General features: G+C 41.1%; 1 protein-coding gene across 2 annotated transcripts in view; it reads left to right on the top strand.

The window, feature by feature from the left end:
• The first annotated feature begins 1125 nt into the window (after positions 1 to 1125).
• SEMA3D (semaphorin 3D) overlaps positions 1126 to 27431 on the top strand; it is a 133922-nt gene continuing 107616 nt past the window's right edge. Inside the window, exon 1 of one of the 2 annotated variants that reach the window (XM_053977220.1) lies at positions 1126 to 1142. The gene's annotated coding sequence lies outside the window, so the exon portion shown is untranslated. Of the gene's footprint in view, positions 1143 to 1505; positions 1587 to 27431 lie in introns of those variants that run through there. The other variant, XM_053977219.1, reaches the window with a different exon arrangement.

Raw genomic sequence — 27431 nt, 5'->3', positions numbered from 1 at the left:
GTGCAAGAATTATTCTCCAAAAATTCAAAACATGAGCTGGGCTCAAATCTACATCATACTCATCCCAATTATATTTGTATTAAGTAGTGCCATGTTTTAGCAACATGTTACTTGTTTTAGCAGTGATATTGATACCAATGTGGAAATTCAGTATAAAATCTCCTTTTTTTTTTTTTTTTTTTTTTTTTTTAAGGCCTTAAGCAGCAGAAGTCAACAGTCAACCTATCTCCAAATTTCTAAATTCCTCCCTTTGTCTTTTGGGAATATAAAACTCATGTGGATAAGTACAGTCTGCATGTCAGTTTGGTACTGTAGTAACAAACTGTTTAAAAAACTTAGGTAAATAAGATGTAAAGTTGACTTTTGGTGAACCTAAAAACCTCCTCTTATTTAGCTCCTGTCCTGTATACCCAGACCACCCATCTGACTTCTGTGTGAATGGTAGGTGAGGATGAAGTTCTGCTGAGGTGAGTTACAGGGTGGAAACTCCAATATATTTCTCTGGACTTCCTTGGTTCTGCTGTTATTTGACAGGAGCAACAGTCAGGGTCTGTTCCACAACTGAGCTGCCAGCTGAAGTCTTTCAATCTGAGCCCTTCACTGAGGGAAACACAGCTCTTGAAAGAACCCCAGTGTGTCTTGTCTGGAAGTGTGTGATACTGTCTGTGCCATGTGTGCAGTGGCTCTCAGCCTGTGGGCAGGAAGGCTCTTCCTCGGGCAGCCACAGAAGGAAATATGTTGGAGAGAATGGTTTGGTGTGGGAGTGGGCTGGTCCAGGAGAGAAATTCTCTCTTAGGAAGTGGTCTGCAGCATGCGAAAGCTGGAGAAACACCAATGTAGCACATTCCAGGGGCAAAACAAATAAATGCCAAGGCAGATGTGTCCGTGGCAGCTAGTTCTGCACACAGGCAAACTCTTAAATGCGCACCAGCCCTGAGCTCGGGGCCACTTACCGTGAGTGTGGCGAGCTGGCTTTGTTTACTCAATCAGTCTACAAGCCAGTGTCCTGCAGTTCCGTCCCAGAGGGAAATGTGTCATGGGAACACCGTGAGCGGACCTGAGGCTCCCTTAGCCACGTGGATGAGGAGCAGCAGCCGCGCACGGCGATCCCAGGGTCGGGATGCTCCTGTGCGAGCTCGCAGGTGTGTGATCCGGCACTGCCGGAGAGGGCTGTGGCCCAGGGAAGGCACACGGGCTCGGGCTCCCCGGGTGGGCACATCGCTGCCCCGCTCTGTGTTGGCGTGCGCACCCCGACCGGCGGGCCGGGTGCGGGACCCGCGGCAAGCATGGGGTGGGTGTGTGCCTGCGCCGGCTGACAGACACCCGGACACACAGGCGCACTCTCAGGCGGCAGCCCATTTGCTGGAGGGGTGTGCATGTGCGTGCGAGGGAGTGGAAAGGGGTGGCGGGATGGAGGGAGGGCGGCCGAGGGAAAGTCTGACACTCGGCGCAGAAGGAGCGAGACCCTCCGCTGCCGCCGCCGCCGCCGCCGCCGCCGGGGAGGAGCCGCCGCGCTCGCAACGCCTCCGACACCCCGGCCCCGGCCCCGGCCCCGCTGCGCTCCGGCCGCTCTCCGGCCCCGGCAGGTACCGGCCGGCCCCGCGGCTCCGCGGCCGCTGGGGCACTTTCCGCCGCCGCGGGGAAGGGGTGGAGGGCGGTGTGGGAAGGTGCGTGCGGTCCCCTCTGCCTGCCCCGGACCCTCCGCTCGCCTCCGCCCCGGGCGCCGCCGGGGCTGCCCCGGCCGGAGCGGAGCGGTGCCGGCACCTGGCGGCCCCCGGGCCACCTGCCTCGCTGTCAGCGGGGAGATGGGGCTGGCTTAGGAAGGGGGTAGGCTCTGCCAGGGTTGGGCTTGGGGGCGAAGGGAGAGAAGGAGCTAGTTTTGGGGAGCGGGGCGTAGAGGCTGTGGGATGGGAGAGGAGTTCGTGCGCTCAGCCCGGCACCCCTGCTCCTGCTCCGCAGAGGTGGCTTCGGGCTCTGGGAAGGCAGCAGGGCATGATCAGCCCATGCTCCTCAGCAGAACTGCTGCTTGCTGGAGCGGTGGCAGAATTCCTTCCTTTCTACACAGTCCTCCAGCATCGCCGTGAGCGCGACTGCTGAGCGCGTCCATCCCTGGGAGCGCAGAGCACCTGGCTGGCCGGGCTGCAGCTGAAAGATCATTCGCCTGCTCACAGGGTCCACCTCCGCTTCACTTTGTGAAGGAACTCACAGGGTGCGAGTTGTTTTGTCGCTCCTTGTTTTGCAGCGAATATTGCAAAATGAAAGCTGTTGCTTGTAGAAGGGAAACATTCCTGAGCGCGTTAGGTAATCGGTGACTGTGCTGCGGGAGCACAGAGCAGCCACCTATGTTTCCTAAGAAAGTGCTTCACTTTGATTTGAATTGAGGCAACTTGTCCAAGAATAATGGAGATAAATGGGACCAGAGGCTGAGAAAGCAGCAGTTCACATTGTGTCTGCGTCTCTGACAGAGGCCAGGAAGATGCAGGCAAGCACTTGAAGAATTGTAGCATGTCACTTTCTCTCTTTTACTTGCAAATCTGGGGGGCAAGTAAAGAGACTTGATTTCACTGTTTACCATTTGGAGGTGTTTAATGCTAATGGCACACTACCTGTGTACCGTTTTTCAAGTCCTCATTAATATAATTGATGTGATTTTTCATCTTTGCCTTTTAATTAGTTTATTTAGGTTATTATGGGCTTGATTCAGAAAAGCACATCATCTCCTGCAAAGTGTAAGGGCCAAAGTCTTCTGTGAAAGTTGGGTGCCTAAACAGTCTTCTAAAGAAAAATTCAGGTATTTTAATCCATAGTTGTAAACCTACTGTCAGACAGAGATATCAAAATTCTGCAGGTGCCACACCTCTTTTTCTTTCAATTTCCAAGACAAGTCCTGCTCTGAGATGTCTCATAAATTGAAACATTTTCGCCTTGATCAGGCTGAGCAGCTTGGCTTCACTTTTAGTTGAACTTTATTTTGGCTTAGACATCCAGACTAGCCTGAGATCCAGGAACTAAATTTGCTTTCCCTCTCCTTAGGACTGGATCGATGCAGCAGGGATTCTCAGGGTGTGGGCAGCAGAACAGGCTCCCATTAGGGAGCACTGAGAGTTGTGCTCTAGACCAGGCAGAAGTGCTGTGAATCCAAGTCTCCTGCAGTCAGTGTATGGGCTCTGCCCATTGAGTGCTTTAACCAGAAATGGAAATAACAACTTCACCAGTCTCTGCTGTGTCTGAAAACACAAGAATGACTTCTATTACAAAAGCTGGTAGGTGCTTTCAGGACAATAGTCCCAAGAGAGGAGAAGTGCCTTTCAGTAGTAGTGAGTAAGGTGACTAATATGAGAAAGATATAATTTCAAATTGTATTCCTGCCCTCAGCTTTGTCTTGGTGAGTAGCTGCAGTCAGATCCCCAGAAGACTGATACCTGTTTTTGACCTCTCTCCCAAGAACTGGCCTCTGCCTGCTTCTTTCCGAACTGCAGGTTGTGCCATTAACCAACCTTCCAAAACACTGTAATGCTCTGATCTTACTCTGCAATGTTTTTTTTTGTTTTGTTTTGTTTTCTGAGAGGTGATGTTTTCACTGCAGATACCACTGTGTTCATCACTCAAATTGTGCTGCAGCCTGGACATTCTACCGGGATTTTGCAATTGAATTAAATGAAAGAAAGCCCTGGGGAGGAAAAAGGTTTTAATTAAGCTAGAGTGTTAAATGGAAATAGATGCTGTTCATTGGGAAAGAGCCCTTTTAAGTGTTTGAGGATACTGCATCTTTATTACTCAGAGATTAAGTAATGGAAATTAAGCAGCTAACCATGTAAACAGCAAGATACTGAAAAGCAAAGGCAAAGGATGAAACACTCCCAACAGCACCTGTCCTTATTTTGATCCTAGCAGAAGGCATATATATGCTCAGCCTCTTTTCTATGTCACAAAACAAGCAGAGGAGTGAATGTCCCACACAGTCAGGATCTTTACAGTTTAACTGGCAGGAAGCCATAAACATTGGAGTCACCCTATGAGCCTGCTGTTAGCTCAGGGTGGCCAAAATAATGATGTCTTTCTGGATTCTTTTTTAATCCCTGTTTTGCTTTTCCTCTCATTCTTTTTGCTGTTAAAAATCCAGCAGCTGTAATCTCAGATGTCGCTTCACTGTGTGCCACTAGCATGCCAGTCACCTGTGGATCCAGAGAGGCTGATTCTTCAGCTGGGAATCAGCTGAATTCCCTGCACATGCCAGGATTTCTTTGGCTAAAACCCCTGGTGCTGGAATTGGCCACTGAGCCACCTCTGTGCTCTTTGAGGTTTCCTCCATGAGGGAATCCTTTGGGGCTGGTTAAGCAGGCTTTCCCACCGCGCTCTCTTGGCAAGGCAGCCTGTGGGATTGCCGGAGCTGTGTTTGGCCCTTTGTCTTTTTAACCCCTGGAAAGAGCCAAAGGTGTGTGCTAAATGTCATTAAATCAGATAGACGCAGGGAACGTGCCGTGTGTTTGTTTTCCTTGCTTTCTGGATTCTCTCCAGCTGCAATCAAGCAACAGAGAAGCTCACAGTAAAGCCATGTGCATAAGATGTGAAGTCCAGTGGCTGTATTTAGGTGTGAAGGAAATTTTGCTCCATGAATGTGCTATTTTTAACTTTTTTATAGTCCTGCACCTCTGTCGCACTTCTCAACAGTTTCCCCCTGCCCCAACATTTCTGTCTGGGTTTTATATATTTTATAAACTTAGCAATGGCAGTGAGTCATTATTTAAATAATCCCTATATAAATCTTTAGACCTTTTATCTTCTTCTTTCTACCCTTGTGTATTCAGAAAGGCCCCTCTCTGGTATTGTTGGTCTTTTTCCACGTTCTGGAGACATGCTGCGAGAACATGCACATGTTATCTGACAGTGGGTGATAGAAAAAAAGAAAAAAATCAAAAAGAAAAAAAAAGCACAGCCCTTCTATTCTGCTCTCCCCAGCTTAGATGGATCCAACGTCACATGGAGGGGATCCAGGATGAGTCAGGAAGCAGCACTGTGGTCCAAAATTCCACTTTGCATTACAGCTGGGAGGCAGCGTTTAGCATCATGTGGATTTATTTTCTTTTAACGGGAACTGCAAAATAACTTATGGAAGTCACATAACCTAATGGGCAGAAGAGATAACAGTAAGCCAAGAAGAACCTGGATTCCCATCTGGGTTGAATCATTGACTCAATTGACTATCAGTGTGAAGGGTGTGGTAGTTTAAGCCTGGGACATTATACTGCCCTTAAATAAGTCACTGCACTTCCCCAGAACGTAATTGGAAAATGTGATTAATTTTCAGAGCTCTGTTGGTACCTGAGAGTTTCCCTAAGAGTTTCTCTGGTCAGACTCAGCACAGGACATTAGAGACATTTATTTTCAAACTTAATTTTTCAGGACAAATCCTAAATGTCTCAGAACATATGTGGCTAAAGACAAATTCATGCTTTAGAGCTTATATGTGCGTGGAGACCTGTAATTCTGCTCTGCATGAATTTCACACTGAGTGTGTTACTCAGCTTTCAGTAACACTTATCCTTTTTTGTACATCTTTGCATATTTTTCTTCCTGTGCTACTATAAACAGAGGAGTTGTGTGAGCTTTTTCTTATAATGTGGTCAGTTTAAAAGCAAAATAAATAACCATAATTAAACTGTTTCCAATTTAGTTGGTCAGAGAATCAGGAGACTTGCAGGAAGCAGATATCATGTAGCAGAAGAGAGGCTAAAACCCCTGTAACATCTAAACATACTCCAGTGACGTGCTGGGTTGTTGTTGCTTTCTTATTTTTTTTCTCCAAGGGGGTGGGCAGAAGAGAAGTTATGAATTTTCCTGGAACATCCTCTTCCAAAATTCCTGAAGACACTGCAGCACACCAAGTCTGATCTCATCTTGTGTCAGTATAACTCATGCCTAAATGCACTGGGAACAGAAAGCCTAGGATTAACTAAAATTATACAATTCTAAGGCTGTCATAAAATGAAAGATTTGGGCCTGCTCTCAGTCTCTCTGTACTTAGTGACTTCAAGAGACTTAAGCACGTTTAAAGATAGGCTGCTGTGTAAAATGCTCCCTTGAAAGAGTTACTTTCTCAAAGTCTAAGCCTAGAGTGAGATTGAGCCTTCTAAAAGTTAAGTGCAATCTTGAGGGCTGGTGTGGTCAAATAGTCCAGCTTAATCTTGGCTAGAATTTTAAGATTTTAAACAGCTAGATCTAATGGTATGTGCCTACCTAGCCTGTTGTATTCCCCTGGAATTTATCAATGACACACTCCATATAATTGTGGTTACTTTTTGTCTGTCTAAAATCCTTTTTTGGTTTTGCAAGGGGCAGACTGCAAAGAGAGTATGTAAAAAATTCTTTCTTAACCAAAAGCAAAAAGTTGATTTTTTTCCCCTTCCACAATGAAGAATTAAAACAATGTCTATTGCTCTCATGCTTAATGTCAGAATCTCTGCTAAAAAATAGTAAGAAGAAATATGATCAATTTTTCATATGGAACTTATTCCCTGTATTTTATAATGCATATGTGTGAGGTTTTATGAAGGCTTATACTAAAAGGCTTTAGCACAGTGTAATAAAGGAAAAATGCTCATAACATCCTTGGGTATCTGGAGGGTTCCACTTTGAGAGGGAAATAAAATAAAGGGCAATGACAAGTAGTAATAGGCTGTTGCAAGTGCAGTTCCTTTTCTCCAAGATTTACAATAAGAACAGCTCTAACTGTAAAGTTCTCTGCACTGTCATAATCTGTAGCTTTGCAGAATGTAGCATTCTCATATCCAGTCTCTTACCTTGTGAAAAAAGGGTTCCATCTGCATATAAATTACCTTTAAATAAATCTTTTACTTAATTTCATGTGTTATTTCCTTTTTTTTAAGCGGGTGCTTGAAAACCTTTATTAAGAACAGAAATAAATCTTCAAAGCTGCTACTATACTCTGTCCTAGTATTAGAGTGATCATTTGTTGTATTTCTCTGAAGATCCATTATTTATTCAATAGAAATCAGAGAAGACACAGGAACAAATTTGTCACTTGTGTTTATATAGTCATTAGTTAAAAGCAGTGGACCTTTTCTCATTCAGAGAAGCTTTTATTTATTTATTAGCTATGCTTCAGTAGCATCAGGAGGGGCATGTCAGACATCATAGAATCATAAAATGGTTTGGGTTGGAAGGGACCTTCAAGATCATCAGTTTCCAAGCCCCCTGCCATGGGACTCATTTGGGATCCTCAGCACTGAGCTCTCACAACAGACTGGTATGAGTAGGGTCAGTCTTTTGCTTCTGCCAATATTTGAAATAAAAACTAAATTGTATAAGAATATTTCAGTGGCTCAGGTGCTGAGGTGGCCTGGAAGGGGATTTTCCCAAGTGTGGGAAAGAGCAGTGGTGTTGCTGGTGTTGAGGAGCGTGGCTTTCTCAGCCACCTCAGTTCCACGTTTTTGCGGGCGTGCGTTGTCAGGCCCAGCAGAAAGAGACTGGCTTTGCACAGCTGCTGCACCATCTTCCAGGGATAAGACTTCTTTTACTGGATCTGCCCCAATTAACGTTTTGCTATCAGTGTTGGTATTTCCTACCTGGTACCGAGCTACACCATTGAGTGAATCATTAGGAAACCAATCTGACCCGTTCCCAAAGGAGCGTGCCAGCCCTGGAGCTGCTGGATGGAAGGTGTTGGGAGAGGGGGATCTTCTCCTTTCAGTCTGTGAGAGACCTGGGCACACTTGGAGCCCATGCCAGCTCTGCAGGTGTTTCTGAGCCTGTTTCTGAACTCCTCTGCCTGTTTCTGAGCAGTCCCAGCTCCATTGTGTGTGCACCCTGTGGCCCAGGTGCTGTGGGCAGGGGTGGCTACATGAAAAGCCTGGAAACAGCAAAAGACAGTTTTACCCTGATCTTTAAGGCTGAACTTCGCTGACTGAAGAGTGAGTTAATATCATAAATCTCTGTTATTAATCTGATTTTTTCCTAAAACTATTTTAATAGGCAAGGATGCTTTACATAACTACAGTCTGAATCATTGTGGTCAGTTGATCTGATGTTTTGTACAATCTGTAATCTTGTCAGAAGTGAGGTTTTCTCAGACCTCATGAAATCCAAGGTGTTTATTTTAAGACTCAATTTATTATTCTGCAAATTGAACTCAAAGCTTTGAAGGCTTTAAGGAAAAGCTGACTTGATGTAATTTTTGGAATGTCACCCCCACCTTACTGAGGAAAAAAAAGTAAGAGAATTGGTGCATCTAAGGAAGTTACTAACATTCTTTAGGCCCAAGGGTCTTTTAGGTGCTCCTTCTAGGAAAAAAAAAGTGCATTTATCTGTGCTCCTCTTTACTGTCTATCTTTTTAAGATGAATGTCCTGGGTAATACTGTTTGCAGCTTACTGGTTTGTTTTGGAGTTACGATTCGGAGTTTAGAGTCCTCTAGTGACATCTACAAATAGCAAATATATTTCATCTCATAAAGCTGCCTCAGCGTGGAAAAAAGTAAAAAATGGATTTATGGCAAAGAAATACCTTCCCCAGTATAACACCCCAACAACCTGTGCAACTTTCAATGAAGTTAAGGGAGTTTTCACATGGAAAGATTTTCTTCCTTAAATAAAATAATTATAAACTGCTTAAGCTGAAGATTGATTAAACTCACATAATAAAATTTATGTGAAGGGGAAAATGGGCTGATTTTCTTAAGGTATCTGTCTACAAATTCACTTGTCTCTGATTTGGTTTTTATGTTGGGTTTTTTGTTTTTTTTTTTAATTTCCTTAAAGAGTTTTACACTTCTAAGTAGAGATAAATTGCTGTGCTGTACTCAGGAGACGGAAGCTCTTGTGTCCTTTGCTTCCTGTGACTTTGCTACAGATCATTACTTTCCTAAATGGCAACAGGAGCACAATTATGAAAGTCGTAACACAGACAGTTATCTCCTCAATGGTACTTAAAATCAAATCTTTCCTACTTGGTGAAAGATGAGTTACTGTGCTTTGGCTCCTTAAGTGATGGAATGATGGAAGGATTGGTTTTTTTCTCTATTTGTTGCTGTTGTACATTGATGTGTAAGGATAAAGAATGAATACTGAAGCACAATACACTACTGAAAGCTCCAGCGCCCATTTCTCTGGCTTTTCACAGCCTGACAGAAAAGCAGAAGGTGTGTGCAGCAAACAGTGCAGGGAGTTTGTCTCAATTCCAAACATCTGCTTTTAAAGCAAGAGAAAAAGAGAAAAAAGAAAAAAGCACAATGCAATTGTCTTCCATTTAAAAGCCAAGGTGAGATTCTGTGTGGTTTATCCTTTTTTTTTTTTTTCCCACTGTGCTGTGTCTGTGGTACTGCCAGCATGTCCTGTGGTACAAGGGCTTGGTCTTTCCTAAGAGGAATTGACCATCATTACCTTTTAGTGGCAGCAGTTCTCCAGGTGGTTTAAAGTCATAGGACAATCTGCTCCTGCTTCCAAACTCCCCTCTGAAATTTCATCTCCTTCCTACAGTTAAACTCTCTCTTGTGCTTTTATAAAAGCTTCGGGCATCGTTTTCCTGTATCCTGTCAATTCCCAGAAATGGTTGTGACATGATGAAAATCTCTCACTCCCCAGGGGTACTCTGCTCTAGCAATCTGACATGTGGGGTGTTAAACTGTTAAAGGGAGAGAATTTGGACAGATTTCGGGTCTTGTGCCAGGTTTTCACGACAATGGTAGAAATTCCTTTGTAATAACATTGATATCACAGGCACAGCTGTTCTGCAGTTGGTCAGTGATGAAATATAGATAGTCATTTTCTTAGTGAAGACAGGCTTTACTTCTATTTTTATCCTAGGTTACCACCATTATTTATGGGTAATAAAATTTGTTCTAGTAAATGCTGTTAAAAAAAAAAAAGTACTTTCCATCCTTTTTCTGTTTTCCTTCCTTCCTTTCCCTACAAACAAGGTAAATGCCACTGAAGTGATGTGAGAAAAGCATTTTGGAATGTGTGTGGATTTGTTGTGTTTTATTTTCCATCCAGGAATTCAACATGACACAATGGAAAGTGGGATTTGACATCTCCAAGATAAACTATTGGACAGTCTATAAAGTGCTGCACTCTTCTTTATAAGATAAATAATGTGTAAGGCCAGAATAGCTGGGACACAGTGGATTTGATAACAAGCAGCATTGTTATCTTCAGTGCAAGCATCAGCAGAGATTACAGTGGTCTATTGTGGTGGCCCTGGGGGAATCTCACAAGGCCTTGCAGTAGGCAGTGTACAATTTGTTTTCATTCTTTTCTCAGCAAAATACTGGTTTGATGCTTGGAAAGCATGACCCTGTTTAAATTGTGCTGACTCTTGTCATTCTGCTTTGAGCCACATGGGAGAAGAGGTGTGAGCACAAGCAGTTAGAAAAGTTGAAAAGGTGCTGAAGGAGGAGGGATAAATTGGTGACAATGAGTAAACAGTTTGTTCTGAAGAGCCACCAAAACTCTGTGGGCATTGTGCTCAGGATTCAGAATCCTCAGTCAGTGTCTCCAGTATTCCCTCCTAGAAGATCAGTAGCTTTTTTCCAAGTTGTTTTGCTAGATCTCACCGATGGGATCTGGTCTGAGCTGCCCTTATATCATATTATGAAAATCTTTCCAGGCTTAGCCTGTGTGCCACGGCTCAGAAGGAAAACCCAGCTATGCTGTGGAGGCTGCAGCAATTGTTCAGAGCTCTTTTTGGACATTTCAAGTTGAAGATGTGACTTCATTCCCATGGGTATCTTTCCTTGTGTAGCAGTCATTTCCACCTCCTGCTTTTCTGTTAGGCTGGGAGAAAGTTCCAAAATAGGCATTTGAGTTTTTGGCAGTGTTTGCTGCCTAAGCACTTACTCTTCATTCCCCTACAGAGATACGGTGCTGTGTGGGGTTCTCTGGTGTGTGTACAACTCTGAAGTAATTTGTTCCTCTAGTGGTTTGCAAGGCACGTTAGAAACCCTGACACAGAGCAAACATATTTCCTTGTTCTGAAGCTGGCTGATTGGGCAGAACTTTCTCATATTGGTGTAGGAGATTTAACTTTTTCTGTTTCAGAAGATGGACAAGGCAGTCCCATGCAAAGGATGTTGCTTTCCTGATACCCCAGAAACTGAATCTTATTTGGATAACAAAGCTATTGGACAAACAAGCTACTGGATTCAATATAAGGGTAACTGTGTAAGGCTTTGGGGGTCTAGTTAATACAGAAGATGTTCAGATATCCCTCTAATAACCAGAAGTCTGAAAAACCTTTTATAATTATTTCAGTAGCTTTCTTGAAAGAAGCATGGCACTTTACCTGTTTGTTTTCCACAAGCTGTCCATACTCTGTGCTCCTGGTTTCTGAAAACAGAACGTGGTTAGACTTTGATGATTCAAGGTTGATACAAGATTGTTTTGATTAGTTAGAGATCAAGGCAGCTATCCTAGAAGTGGGGAGCTGCACTTGTATAGTACCAGAAACAGTGTTTTTATCTTGTCATTTGCTTGAATAGTATGGGGCTGACATCTCTTTTTCTATACAAACTGGCTTTTCCTTCTCACTTTAATGAGATAATTGAAAAAAAAAAAAATCTTTCCAGATGAAGGGAACAGAGTCTGTTTTATAAATTGACCCATATTGCAACCCAGGTGCAAGTTCCAGGCAAGTCAGAGGACATGCTCAGCATCCAGCAGTTCTCCCCAAGATTACTCTAAGAAGCACGTATCACCCAGTGCTGAAGCCTGCTCTGGACTGATAAAGGTTGTCTACATGTGGGAGTCAGCTACTGTTCAACTGGAATAACAGTGTGCAGAGTGGTATCTTCCTCACACTGACTCTGCATGGCCTGCCACAGGCTGTCTGCCCTAAGGCTGCAGTTCAAATTAAGTAAATTGCTTCCAAATTAAGAAAGTTGCTTCCTTCTAATACACACTTCTGTGTGATGTGATTGCAGAGCAGCCAGTGTGCTGCTAATTCACATCTTACTGGGTCTGGACTCTCATGTTGACATGCCCCAAGTATTTAAATTTTAAGGTCTTGGTCCATTACTTCTTCAAGTGCAAGAGACATGGTGTCAGTGCACTGTGCTGTGATGCAGAATGCTCAGAAGCTGCATACCAGAGTAGAACTCTGAAGTGAATGTAATATTTTCACTGATTTTTGTGCAAGATCCAACTCTGTGCTGGTGTTCCTGTGTTTAGTTGTATCACAGTAACACCTAAAAAATCCTGGAATTTTGGCCTCACTGTGCTCTTACTGCTAAGATCTAAGGATAGCTTAGGGAAGACCAATAAAAGTGAGAAGGGAGGCTTGGAGTCAGGTTTGATTTATGAGGAAGAATGAAAGGCTTTGAGTGTGCATAGCTTGTTAGAGTTTGACAAAGAAGAAGACATGACTGTAAATACTTCAAAAGTTTTATTCAAAAAGCAGCAGAGGATTTGCTTGATGTTTAGGACATTCCAAAGGTTAGGACAGCAGCTCAGGAGACCTGGGGTTAATTCCATGACATCTGTCCTTAAGGCAAGTCAATTCTGCTTACATCCTAGCAAATTCCTAAGGGCACCCAACTGCCTCTGCTTTGTCTACATTACTGAGTATTTGTCAGCTGATTGAAAAACACCTAATTTAGACAATTAACTTGATAAATACCTTTACTGGGCTAGAACTTGGCCTCTACCTGCCTCAGTTGTATGTGTAAATGAGTAAAAACTACCATTTATCATAGAAAAAGTGTGAGAATTACAGGTTTGGAAAGTATGGATGTTCAGATATTGTAACAATGCAAGTACAGTGAGTGGTAAAGCTAATTAAGATGGGATTTATTTCACTTGTCTGAAGTGTGAGATGGTCACCTAATCATACTCTCTTTTCTGTACAGGATGAGGTGCTCCCAGGGGCAAAGCAGTATCTGAGCCAGGGGATAAATTAACTTGGCAGTGCCTGTCTCCACCCTCTCTGGAGGGAGCCAAGACAGTGCCTGAATTTTAGATGGTTGGAATTAGGCAAGATGAATGTTATCTTAAGAATATAAGGATCAAATAAAATCAACTCAGCTTGATTTGAAGAGGGAAAAATGTCTTTACTGAATGTGTTTGCTGAAGTGTTCTTTTAAAACAATTATATAAACCACCTCAAAGAACTTGTGTTTTCTTCCTTTTATTTCTTGTAAAATATCCAGGAAATCTTTTATTAATATCTATCTACACAAAAGAGCTCCCATTTCTCCTGTTTCCTTAAAGCAGTCCTTACACAGACTAGCAACATCCCAAGAAGTGCTACTGTGCTATGTACTATTAAAGATGTTGTATTATTTACAGTCTACATGTCCCATGTTACCTAAACACTACACTTGGAAATCCAGACCTTTATAACTAAATGGGAGCTGAGCTCTTTTGGCAACCTACTTCTGAATGCTCTTGCTTTCATCCAACAGCCTAAGTGGTTGGAGATACTGTGTTAGCTCTAGGTGGTTCTGTCTCCTTGAAAAGGACTGATTCTCAGAAGAAATGCAGTTATGGACATGGTGAATTTAAAGAAAAAAAAAAGTGTGGAAATTAAAGTTACTCAGAGAAGAGTTACAAAAATTTTGAGAGCTCCTATGGGTGCTGCTGGAGGTCCATGTGTAAAGCAGCTGTAGGATGCCAGGGATCTGAGGGAAAGTTAGGCAATACAGTTTCATGAAGAAGACCACGATGACCTATCTGAGGTCTCTGCTGACCCATTCAGTGGCACAAGTTCTCACTTCAAAGAAAGAGGAGCTTAATTAGTTTATCCTGTTGTTGGTGTGAGTCGGTGTCAGAGTCCTTCCCCCCTTGTACTGTCCCATTCATTATTACCCTGCAGTGACTTTGTGAGTAGTTTACTCTTTTTGATTTGCACTCTTGAAAGAAAAGGGCTGCTGTCAGGCTTTGTCCCTCTTGTTTGATATCTCCATCTCCAGCATCTCTAGAGCTCACCTTCACAGAGCTGGAATCCGACTTCTCTCACAAGTGCTGGTCACTTCCCTACTTGCCTGTCTCTGCAGGGAACAGGAGAGTCCCTTTGCTATTCAGCCCTTGTCCTCTGGCTCATCTAGTGATGAAGAGACATGGATATGTGAGCAATCAGTCACTTCAGGGACAGAGACCTGCTGTCAGAGAGTCTGTGGATTTCCAGTATGGTACTGGACTAGACTTACATGTGGGAATGTCTAAAACATGCTCATTCGGAAGTGTTTGCAGGAATTTATGTTTATTGTTTTTGCTTGACCTTGCAGACCCAACACTATTGCTTTGGAAATCAGAGCTGAACAGTCCTAAGAACTTAGAGGGATATTCAGGGTTTGCTCAGAGGACCTGAACACAGTGGGGATTTTATCTGTGTGTAAAGCGGTTGTGACTCTGATCAGGAAGTGAAATAAATACTTCCTAATTTAAGAAATGCATTTGAGTCTCAAGACTAAGAGCTTAAAAACCCATCTTTAACCAAAGTGAGACTTACTGAGTTAGGTGGGAGGTGCACCCATTGCTCCCTGGACAATTCAAGCCTGGGCTTGAATTAAGACTTGTGTTCCTGGACACCATAAGGACTCTTGGCTGTTCCTGCTGCAGACAATGTGTAAGGGAATAAAGACACAGATTATGTGAAGTGCACTGAGATCAGCTGCCTTCTGGGCTCCCTTGACACCCCAAAGTCATAATCCTCCCGTGGGTCACTCTAAACCTGTGATTTCACATCACCCACTCCGTGCCCTGATTCAGCAGGCAGTGAAAGAGGTTTTCAAGTGCCCAGAGCTTCAGACATGCAGAGGACACATCTGTATATGAATGTTTGTCCACAGGTCACTGCAGGTTGTAAAACATGATACCAAGGACAGGGAGAAAACAGACAACAGTGATAGGAGCTGTACATTGCCTATATATTGCCAAGTAGCTGTTGTGCTCTGCCTGGCACTCTTACCAACAACTGTCTCACTTTTTCCTCCCTCTGACTGTTTTCTCCATCTGGTCTCATTCAGTATGTATTTAGACTACAGGCTGCAAGGAAGAGAGGCCCTTGCATCCTGCTTGATAGTATGTGCAGTATTATGGGGTCCTGCCCTGGCTGGGGCCTCCAGGCACTGTCCCAGTGTAAATAATACATAAAAATAGATCAGCAGTGTAACATCGATCAAGAAAACCATACAGAGACTCAATTGAATTGCTCTACTGTCTGCCATAGGCTTCCTGCACTAACTTGCTGTTTACTGAATTAAATGACAGATCCTACAAAGCCTTGCATCTATGGGCAGTGTGCAGGGAGCTTGGGGGAACGCTGTAATTGCTAAAATCAGGAAGTGGGCCAAAGATGATCTACAAGTATGTGGAAGAACACATCTTTTGTGATGTTCAGGATTTTATCATTTTTATTTTGGAGGCTTTCCAAGATTTAATAGGAAAAAAGAAACCAAAAATTTGGAATTGAAGCAAGCAGACCAGATTTCAGCTGCAGCAATAACTGCAATAGCCCGAGCATTTGCAGAAATTTCTTCTCTTGTGACACAGCACCAACTGCTCCTGTTGCACCAGGTGAGATTACATTAAGCAAAACAACTTAACTAAGTGCTGCAGGCAGCTTTTGAGGTGTTCAAGTGCAGTACACAACGAAAGTAGGTATTATTATCACCTGCTAAAGTTAATCTGCACTCAAAGTTAGACTATTTGCTATGTATAAAGAGCATGAGTTGAAGCTGATGAAAGAAATTAGCAAGTTTGTTAGATACCAAAGGTATACCTCAGGAATGAGGTAGGACTATTTTTATTCAGTTTGGAGTCGTGAAGGTGCAGTGATTTGCTCTTGCACAGTTAGAGGTAATCAATAGTTCCTTGCAATCAGTTTGATGGGATTGCAGAGGGGGTTTGGAAGGAGGAAATGGACAAGTCCATGGCCACTGAGGATATGTTTCTTGTGAGAGCAAAGCACTGGACCTGTAGCACCAGTTCTCAGATGCTTTTCAAGAGAAATTGAGAGCATTTTCAAACTGTTGATCCACTTAAAATTGAAAGATCATTTTGTATAAGTCCTTTTCTATTTAAAGCATCCCTGGAGGTGCAAGTGCCAAGAACTGTGCAAGTGAGACTCCTAATTCTTTCTGTATCAGATAAACTGGTGGCTCCCAATTTCAGTTTCTGCATACTAAACAAAGTCCTTCTGTTCTGCAGAAGTCTTTATAAATACGTGTAGGGAGGCTGAGTCTTTTAAGTTTCTACCATTGCTTCCAGGAAGAGTTAAGCAAGTAGCAAGAGAAGATGTAAGAAGTTGTGTGGTTTCCATTCATATAATTCACACACACTGGAAAAAGAATTCCCAGCTCATGAGTGGGCTCAAAATTAGAAGAGAAACATCCCCAAGGTTTCTGGAATATAAAAAAGAAAAGAAGCTGCAGAAGCTCAACTCTAAAAAATTATTAAAAAAAAATCAACAGCTGGTTGGCAGAAGTGCTGTTCTTTGACATAAAATACTTCCTGAAATTCTTTCTTCCAAGATCCATACTGATTATTTTTTTTTGTTTTAGTTTTTATTTCACATGAATTAATTAAAAATTAAAAATTAGGCATTTTATCTGAATATGATAAGGGATTCTGGCAATAATTTTGCTAGTTTCTCAACTGATCAATTATTAATCCCTTCTTCTGAACATGTGGTGGAAGAGAACAAGAGACTCGTGACACACCTTTCTTTGTAACCCTGCTGTCTTAAAAGGTTTTTTCCCAGTTCCATCCTCATTTCATCATGAGCCTTCTGTCCTCAGTCCTACAGATCCATTTCCAGCAGGCACAGCAGCACTGAATGTCAGGTGTTTATAATAAATAAGCCAGTGCTGACTGCAGCTGAGACAGACTCCATGAATGGGTCCTCTGGCAAAGGTGGTGACATGTGGCATGAGGGCTGTGACAAGCACTGGAGATCAGTAGTGTCCCCCTGTCACAGGCTGTCTGCGTGGCTTTTATCCCCTCTCTTTTGAGCTTGGTATCTCGTGGGAGGTGAGCTAAGCACGGCTGTGAGGAAGTTGGTGAACTTCTGCTGTAAAACCAGCAGCACCTTGTAGGACAACACTTGTGTGCACTGTAGTGGATATCAGCTCTCTGCTGTTTCGTTCCAGTTTTGTCAAAGCTTTTCTGAAAATGGCTTCAATGATCATAAAAAAACAGCTGATATTTTAGCCTAGCACTGCTTTAAAAAAAAAACAAAACCAAACAGTTAAATTGCCAAAGAGTTCACCTGTAATTTATCTGTCCACACACTAATAAAACCTAGAACTCTCTTCATTTTTTTATTTCTACATGATGGCTGTGTTAGCCTGATTCTGATGTGTATTCACACTGTTGGAATATTTTGCAAGGTTTTGCCACGTCTTGTATTTTCCACAGGAATTACACAATGAAAGGCAGTATTTTTTAAGCGCCAGAACTTGATGGGATGTTTTTCTTGCTCTGTCACTGGCTGATGGCTTTAGTGGCACATTTGCCTTGTGGGTGCAGGGACTCTGAGGGCGATCACAGGGGAGACAAATGAGTTACATCTGTATTTGCAAGTTAAACAAGGTCAGAAGACTCTGTTGGCCTGCACTGGCCTGTGGTGTTTGTTAGTGTGTTCACTGGACTGGTTTTTGCTCTTGTCAGCTAGCACATTTCCAACCTGCCTGACTGTAAGCTGGGGGGGATGCGAGGGCTCCCAGGAGACAATATGGATGAGACCACTTGGTTTTGAAGGGAATGAGTGCTTAGCTGTATAGACAGAAGCTTTGCCAGGCTGCTTTGTCTCAGAGTCTGCAAATAGTGTCTGGCACATTTTATTTATTGACCCAAACTTAGACTTGGGGTCTGGAAGCTCAAGTCTGAGCAGCTCTAGGGGAGACTGTACCATATTCCTGTAATTACACAGACTTTTCCTCCACCCATCTTCTGTTTGTTTTATCTTCCTAGATGTAAGCTCATCAGGGAAGGTATTGATACTTGCTCTTTATTTGTAGAGTATTTAGTACCATGTGGTCCTGACCTGCATAGATTTCAGTTCAAATAACAGCAGTTGAATCTGCACTTGCACTGTTTGCTTTCAGCTTGGAAAGTTTTCCCTGGCTATAGTGTACTGTTAAGGAAGGAACAAAGGATAGCCTCTTAAGAACTGCAAAACCTGTCTCACTTTAGTCCTGGCTATTTAATTTTGTAGGCTTATGTCAGACCTTTAAGGTTAAAAATGTTTCTTTTCTTGTCTTGGCTTGAACAGCAAATGGAATGTTTCAAAGGAAAAAAAAAAAATCCATATGAGGCAGGCCAGAGTGATGCAGCCTTGCCTGTTTTTCTTGATCTGAAACACTGTATTAGCTGGAGCACAAAATGGTCTGGCCACCTCAGTTTCCATCCCATTTTTGGATGGAAAGTTGCTCACCAAACAAGAGCAGAAGCAATCATTTATTTCTGAAAGGGAAGGTTTTTGCTCATTTTCTTTGCAGCATAACATTTTCTTGGTTAGACTTTTCTTCATCTCTTCCTTGTCCATGAACGCCCCCAAAGCAGCAGAGTAAATAATTTTGGCTTACAATGAACAAGTCTGTGAGATGATAATGAGTAGTGGTGAATAAACTTTCCCTGTCCTACATGGTGCAGACTTGAACTCTGCTGAAGGGGCCACATGCAGCAAGGTCAGGAGTGTGATGAAGTGTAAGTTTGGAAGGGGAATCTGCTGGAAAGATAGAATAACCCACTGAGTGATAAGTGCTGACAGACTGGCACCCTGGTGTTTGAAGTGCTTTTCCTTGCAGGAGAAGTATGTCTCTGATCCTGTTGTGTTATGGCCAGGCTAACTCTGTTTTGAAAGCCTATACTTTCTTCACATGGAGACTCAGAAAGATTCAGGCTGAATGTGTTTAACAGAACCCTGAATTTTGGGCCATGGTTAAAGCCAAATTTTATAAATTGGATATGGCTTTCCCAAAAGGTATTTATAACAATAATCATAAGCATATGTCAGTACATTTACATTATTATTATATGTTTACAATAATGTTTTTCTAATACTTCACCATTAAGTAACTGTGTTTAGTGTGCTAGTTCACAGAGAATAAAAGTATTAAGTTATGATTTCAAAGGAATGATAAAACAATAACACTGGGGAAGTTCAGTCATCTTAACAAATTGGGAGCATTATTCAATGTGTCCAGGCAGGCTCTTGCAGGGTTCCTCTTCTTCTCTGTTTCTTTCCTGTGGGTTTAGCTTGAGAATGCTCCCAGTATGGCCACACAGGGAGACAAACTGAAATATGTGAGTGAGACCCAGGGTACAAGGCAGAAGATTAAGTGAAATGTCCTGGGACCTTCCAGGAGAAAGCTGCTCTGCTCTTTGCCCAAATCTCAGTGACAGAAGTAGTATCACAGGCTAGTCAGATGGTTTGACTAATATGAGCGTTAAAAAAACAGTAGTGATATGTTTTCAGTTCCTTGAATCAGTTTATTTCAGTTACATTTGCAAATGTATGTATATAAAAAGAACAGAATTACAAATTTTGTAAATGAAAAAGGTTGGGAGAAAGAAAAAGTGAGATTTTTCTTTTTTTTTACCTTCAGTTTTTTCATCTCTGAGTGGGGCATGTTCCCCATCCCATTTCCTGTATATCCAGGACAGCAATATTCTGCCACTTCTTCAGAAGACTTCTGGTACCTAACATGACAATTCTGTTGTCTAGTCTGATTCTTTGACAACCACTGCTCAGATCCCTTGGATGCTTTGGAAGACAAGAGTAGGCAGGGGTGGAACCCTCAGTAGTATACAGGACTAATCAAGCCTCTTTTAACTACTTGAACACAGAGGGTATATCTATATAGATAATTGAATAAAACTGTTACTATTTTTCAATAGTAGTAATAATAATAAATCACTAGACATGTAGATCTATCATGTTTCAGTGGTTTTCAGCCATTCTCTCCTCCATTGGAAACAATGAGATATAACTTACAAGTGCTTTCATTATCAGCATCCCAAAAGATCACTGTCTGCACTTCCATCCCTTCACACTCTGTAATGTACGTGCACTAGACTGCACTTTTGGATCATGCAATCATGCAAGTCAGAAAGCATGTGATCCTCAGGACTCCTGAGTTATTCCTGAAGAGGGTGGACACTGATGGAGAAAGACACCAAGGAAGAAGAAATATTGTCTTGTTATTTTTTGATGAGCTGAGTTAAACATTGCCTTTATTTTTTCTCTGCTTCACAGTTGTAATGTAAGAGGCAGGATCACTTTGTTTTCCATCACATTCATTCCAGCTGTATTTTTTGCAGCTTTTCAGTTCTTGGCCATGTAATCTTCTCAATTCATTTGTGATGAAATCCCTGTTGTGCAAACTGACGTGTTTGTTCATTTCCTCTCAAGTGAGAATACCACTACAGGAAGGACGTGTACACGCCTAACATCACTGACATACTTTTCTGATGTAGTAGCAGGAGGATAAGAACCTATTACACAATTATTGGAGGGATTCTTTACCTCCTACAGCAGGGGACCATGCTCAGATGAGGTGTTTGTGATTGTTCAGCAAAGGGCATTATGTAGTAATGAAGTAACTACACGTAGATTTGGAACTGGAGAAACAAAAGAAATTGTTCTAGTAATGTTTTTGTTGATTTTGGAAGCATTTATGTGGTCTGAGTAGTGAAATATATAAACAAGTGTCAGCATGGACCTACATTTTCCTGCTGTATAGAATCTGAACCTTAAATAGAGTAATGAGAAGATGCTGTACAGCTCAGGTTGGCAGTTTCACTTTCCAGTGGTTACTGTTCCTCTCTGTTGGTTAAGTGTGTAGCTTCAAGTCACCAGGCTGCCACCTTCTGTTTTTCAGGTACTTGAATTGAGTGGAGGTGAGTCTGAGCCTTTGAGATATTATCAAATAATTTTACACTAAAGTTACTAAAGGCAAACTCTACTTTGATTCAAATTATCTGAATGAATGTGCTCGCTAATTGTCCTGTCAGAAGAATTTACAACTGGAACTAAGACAAGAAGTCGAGTATTTGTGTACTAGTGACCACAAATGTCACCAGTATTAAAGGGTCATGATGGTCATGATCATTCTCTACCTAATTTAGTGCAACTTCAGAGAAATTAATAGAGACGCAGCAACACGCACCTTATTAATTCCTCTCTGCATTACTCTGATACAGCTCCGTAGTGCAGATTTGTTATGAAGAGTTATTGTAAATCACTTCCACTTTCATTAAAAATGTGAAGGTATTCACAAAGTTAATTGCTGGGAAAAGAAGAAGGAAAATGAGAATGAGTAATTAGATAATTGCTGTTCGCAACTCTATGCTTTTCTAAAGTACTGAACATTGTTATTGAGGCAAAATAATTGCGTTTACATTTTATCATGTTTAGAAATTGAATGGTCTCAAGAGGCTTGAAAACCTTTAAAGAAACTGACCATGGGCAATATTATTATCATAGGTAATAGTATTTGTACCAATTGATATATATGATCTAAGTAGACATCTCTCTTGGAGAAGATAAATTAGTCTTCATTTTTAATGTCATGTGTGGATCTTCAGAATTTATCTAAATTAGATTCAGTACAAAGCTTTCATGTTTACTTCTGCAACTCATTTGCTCATGAGAATCAATTTAGCTGATGGACGCCTCTCATGTGATGCCACAGCTCTGTGCCTTGGTAGAGATCCAGTTCATCTTTGTGAAAACAGAATGAGGCTGTCAGTGTGCAGTTGTTTAAAATAAGCTCCACGCTTCACCGATCTGGTGGGTAAGATCATAGTTTACAGATCTACACAGGATTTTAGAAGGAATTCGTAGGGATTCCTATGGGGCTTGACCTTGGCAACAGTGTTATTGACATAACTCATTTTCTTCTCTGCTGCACAACGGAAATATAAAATGCAGCCTTACTAAATAGTCTTTAATGAGGCTAAATAGTCATTGTTGAGTTGTACAACTGTTACTACTACTTTCAAGTTTTTTTAATATTTAAATGTCATTTATTAACAAAATTCCTATTAGGGTAATTTTCTGTGCAAAGAAATGAAACAACTATCATCATGTGCAATTAAGAAATATTTCTAACAGGAGATTATAGAATAAATTCCCTACTTTTGCTTGATAAGGAGTGTGAAAAGGGAAAAAGAAATATGGGGGAAATTCTGTTTTTTGTTCAGACACTTCTGCTTTCACAATTGATACAAAAATTATAAAAAGCTTTATAGAAACTGGAAACTACAATGTGGTTTTGCATTGTGACTCTATTTTCTCAGTATTACACAGCACAAATTTAGGCACCATTTAAACAACAAATAGATTGCTATTTAGTGACACTGCTTTTGTTTTTCCATTCTTGTGATTCTGAAGAATCACTAACTATTATGGACATTATTTTGCAACAACTTTGCAGGTCTCTAATTGATCACTATTTTGACTTCTTCCTTTTACACCAAAAAAAGAGCCATGGTCTTGCATTAAAAAAAAAAAAAAAAAAAGAAAAGAAAAAAAATTGCATATCAGATTCTGTTGGCTTAGTGTATTGAATGTGTTCCCAGAGATATGTCTGAGAATCTATCTTGTTGTACAGTGATAGTTTATAATTAAGCCTCTTGTTCCTTGGAGGGCCCTAGTTTTGGCTTCCAAAGAGTGAAAATGCAATGTGATAGATGTGTTGCTTTTTTTCACTACAGATGAGTAGAACAAATGTCCAGATTTGCCTAAATTACTGCCCACATGTAGTCTTTAAAAATCAAAAAAACTCAAAACAAAACAAAAAAACTGGCAGCTTGTTTATTTGAAGGATTTCTGCCAGTATTTGGAAGCAACATAAATGCAAGAACAAATGGTTCTTTAATTATTTTAAAGCACTAATGTTGTATTTATTGGCCTATTGTTTGTGCTAAATTCAGCTGTTTTCTTGATGTTTAGTCTTCTTAATACAAAACATAAATACACAGTTAATATCCTGAGGATTTTTAAAATAGATGTTGCCTTGTCAGATGTCTTTCAGAACTGACTTTGTTTTGACAGTTGTGTCAGACTGTCTTTTGTTTGGGTATTGTTCCTTAGTCAGTTCACACAGGGTAATCACCTCAGCTATTGCAACTCTAATAAACCTATTCTACCAAGCCCAAAGTGTTCCTTCCTTCCCTTCCTTTTGCAGGTGCTTCTTGCAGGTATGCTCTGCAAAGTCCAGCCCAGCAGTGCAGAACAGGGCTGTCAGGTGGGTAAATCAAGATCCACAGCTTGGCTGATGGGGTCACTTCTTGTTTTTGGAGACACGTTAGCTCAGTACCTCAGTCACGCATGAGCTCCCAGCCTTGGCTGTGGCTGATGGCACATCTCTGTCAGAAAGGCAGTGCTGCCTTTTGGTCCCCCTCAGAAAGCTCTGCTTTTATTTTGAATGCTCTAATTTATGGAATTAGTGCAAAAGCATTTTATAGGCAACATCCTGCCTGGAACCATATGTTGGACAAGGCTGAGCTAGAAGATACACTCCGGGTCGGGGTTAGTCTGACACACAGGAAAGAAGAGAAGGGTTATTGCAGAGTTTCGAAATTTTCTGTCCTCCAACTTGGAAATGAGGCTGGGCCAGATCCCAGTGAACGTACCCCTCAGTTCATTACTTGCTCCTAGACTAGGCTCTTTGAGAGTTCAGTTGACTTTTTTGGTTGTTCTTTTGCTTTTTGTTTTTTTTTTTTTTTTTTCCTCTGTCTTTGAGTATACTAGGGAGTCATACCTTCCTGCTTCACTTTCTAAATTCAACATCACTTTAGAATTAGGTGCTTAACATGTGCACAGATGTTTTGGTTCTCCTGTGACTGAGTTTGATAGTGTCCTTGGATAAGGCAGTCTGCCAGCTGCAGGTATGCCTATCCCATTCAACTTTGGCTGTTTAGATAATGAATAATTTCATAATCTGTGTGTTTCTCCAGTTTTGAAGAAGACCCATCCCAATTTCCATGTTATCCCCATCTTAGTCTTGCACCAGCCCAGCTGGACACAGCTGAACACAGATGCAGTAATGGTTTGGGGCAGCTCTTGCAGAAACAGGTGCTGGCCTCATTTGCTCAGGGGCCATCATCCTTCCTTGATGTCCCCTGCCCTTCATGTCCCTGTTCTCAGCTCCAGCCATCCCCCAGACCAGGGCTCAGCCTTGCAGTGGCTCACTGCAGCTTCCAGGGCAGCGTCACCCAGTCCCTGTCCTTGCTGCCCTCCTCTCCCTGTGCTCGTGACAGATGACTGCATTGTTTCCTACCCTGCTTTCTGGGATTTCTGGCCCTGCCTCCTGTCCCAGAGTTTGGCAATTCCCCTTGCACAGCGTGCTGAACTCTCCATGACCAGCTCAAGGGGTTTCTCAGCTGCGGCGTCCTGTGGCACGGCACAAGAATCTGCCTCCAATTAGCTCGGGAGCACAGCTCCAGACACATGGGTTTGGTTCAGCAAATGCTGTTTGTTTGCTGGGTAATTATGTTTTTCTAAGCTTATGCTTTATTCATAGCATGAGTGACATTTCTGCAAGAGGTAGTGATGTGTCTCTGGGTCTTAGTTCTGTTCTGGTTTTGGAAAATACACTTCAAACAGCTATAGCAGTACACATTAGATAACCGACGTATGAGTAAAATTACAGTAATAACCAGGGGCTTATGAATTAAATTAAATAAATATAGACACTAGGTTTTCAAAACAGCAGGGCTTTACTATGATGAAAGGAATAATTTTGATTCAAGGGTGGAATAGATCTTGTTTTTGAATTTAATTATATGTTACAGTTTTGCAATTATCATTGTTGGATTCCTCATGGGATTAAAATGCACACCTTTTAAAATGAAAGGTAGAAATATAGCTTTTTAAACATTTCATTTCAAGATCATTAGGTACATTATTACCTCAGCTACAAGACAATTTCATATTTGCTCTGATCCTCTTTGATCTCTAACAGATAGGAAACAGCCTTCAGTAGTCTCTTTTCATAGTGCTTCTTTTTCTATATTCCCATGTCTTGGACTAAATTGCTTCTATTGAAGATCTACAATGGCCCAAATGACCATATTTGAGCTCTGAATTTGTTGTATCTCTTTTCCTGTTTTTTCTTTTGGCCTGTTTTCAGATTAATAATGTGAGACCAGATAAGCTTCATGGAAAAAAAAAAAAAAAGTCTATTTCATCATGTTAACACAATAATACTATCAGGCAGCATCAAACAAAAAAGCTGTGTGTTTCTCCAGAGCCCTGAGACGAATACCTTTTTTGAAACCTGGAGATTTATATTCCTGTGGGAATGTAAGTGATATCAAGGGCAGCAGATTTTGAGTGCAGCTGTAGTTATCATTAACAGAGCTAAGTATTTGAAGGAATTTTGATATTTCAGCCATGCTTTATTATCAAGGGTCTCATGTGTGAAATATGCCAACCAGAACATAGATGACCATTGATTGCTACATTGGCTTCATTTAAAAAAAAAAAAAAAAAAAAAAAAAGAAAAGGAAGAAAACTTCTTAAATGCGTTATGTTTTTAATATTTAAGAAGTAAGTTCATAGTAACCTGGAAACTCATACTCAGGTGCTGTGAATCACAAGAGTTTCTTGTGGAACAAAGCACAACTATCTATACTGTGTATGTATCTGAGTGTGCATGTTTGGTTTTTTTTGTGAATCGTGCATCTTTTGTATCTTTAGATTATTATTAATAGAAGAACATTAAAACCACTTTAAAATTCCTTTTACATTGATAGCCAGAATTTTGGATCAAATACATAGAAAGAAATACAGAAGTGTGGGCATTTCTGAGATTCTAGAGTTCCCCATATTACCAAGCAGTAGAGTTTATAATCTTTGAATTTTAACTTTCCTTGTCCATTAATATGGACTAGAAAAATAAGATTTTTATATAGAGTCTAAAAGCGCAGAAGATTAATAGTTTGTAGTACTGCCTTCAGCTTTCACAAATTTCCTGGAGAAGTGAAGACTAACAACATTAAGGAGGTGTTCAATAGCTGTGTGTGATTGACCAAAGCAGTTTAATTAGATTTTCTTTTTCCTCTTTTTTTTTTTTTTTAATAATTTAAGCTGTGCTTTTGCCAAATACCAGACTCAGAACTTTGCACCCTACACTCTGACAAGAGGCAGCAGTATGAAAGTGGTGGGAAGAGAGGCTTTAGCAATATATTTTCTCCTTTTGCCATTCTCCCAAGGCAAAACTTGGAGTCTCTCTGAAGCCATTTGCCAGCATTTACTATTAATCTCCAGCCTGTATCTGCATATTAAAATTTTCTTTAAATTGTATTCAATGGGTCATGTAAATAAGTCTGCTGTCCAGACATTATTCATGTAAGATGCAATGCAACCACATTGTATTGTGATTTTCCTATTGCAAAATCTTGTCCTTTTTTAAAAATTTACTAATATTTTATTTTTTCTGAAGGCAGAGTGGATGCAGACAATGTACCTGCCAAAGTCAGAGACATTGCAGACAGATTTTCAAGTTTTTAAGTTTCCAGGGCTTTGTGTATTCAGATTCAGGCATTCTAACTTTGAACATGCAGATTAAATCTTGCAGCCATTTAATCTTGCAAAGACAAAGGTTGTATTGGCATGGAAGAAAATACAGAAATGCAGTCGATAAGGCCATGAAAGAATGTCACTGCATTGCAGCAGCCTAACAAGTTATCATACATCAGCTGAAGCATTGTAATTGTCTGTCTATGCACTTGAGCTTGCCCAGAGTGAGGTAAACATCCATATGCTCCAGGGATTACTCATTAAATGAAGCATTATGGTTTAATACTGAGAAATCTCTGCTGTCCTTCCATTATTTTCTACTTAAATGACAATTTTCTTCTGCATAACAGTAAGTTTTAATTATGCGATTTGCTGTGTGTGTATGTTGGATGTTTTTCAGTTGCTCATGCAGACTGTAGACAAACACATACATGTGTGCACACACAACATTTTCCCTGCTATAATTTGGTATTTCTGGCACTTTGCAATAGTAGGGTCAAAGCCAAACTGTAGGTACCTCTGGAAAATCTTAAAAGTAACTGTAATTGAAAAAAGGCAGTGTAACTTTTCTGTTTGAAAACCTAGTGAAGACTTTTTTTCAGAAAATGTAATGATTTTCATCATTGCTTCAATGTGAGTTTTTGATAAAGTCATGGAACTTTTGAATGTGTGTATTTTTTGAAACAATTCTGAAACTCATTAGGCAGTAACAGAAATGCCTTTACATTATCGTGATCCACTGCTAACTTAACTCAAAATTTGACTTTTGATAGATGTAGTAAAAAGAATGAAATTATTCTGAATTCTGAGTAAGTAAATGCAACTAATTTGATCCTCCAGAATAATTACAGTTTATAATACTGAATTGAAAAGTTTATTGTAGTTGTAAAATGAAAGGAACTTTTTGATAGGGCTTACTATTGTAGTTCTGTGAGATGTAATCCTTTT

The sequence above is a fragment of the Vidua macroura genome, chromosome 5, assembly GCF_024509145.1.
Source record: "Vidua macroura isolate BioBank_ID:100142 chromosome 5, ASM2450914v1, whole genome shotgun sequence".
NCBI classification, from domain to species: domain Eukaryota; kingdom Metazoa; phylum Chordata; class Aves; order Passeriformes; family Viduidae; genus Vidua; species Vidua macroura.
This window is presented reverse-complemented; position numbering and strand designations above follow the sequence as displayed.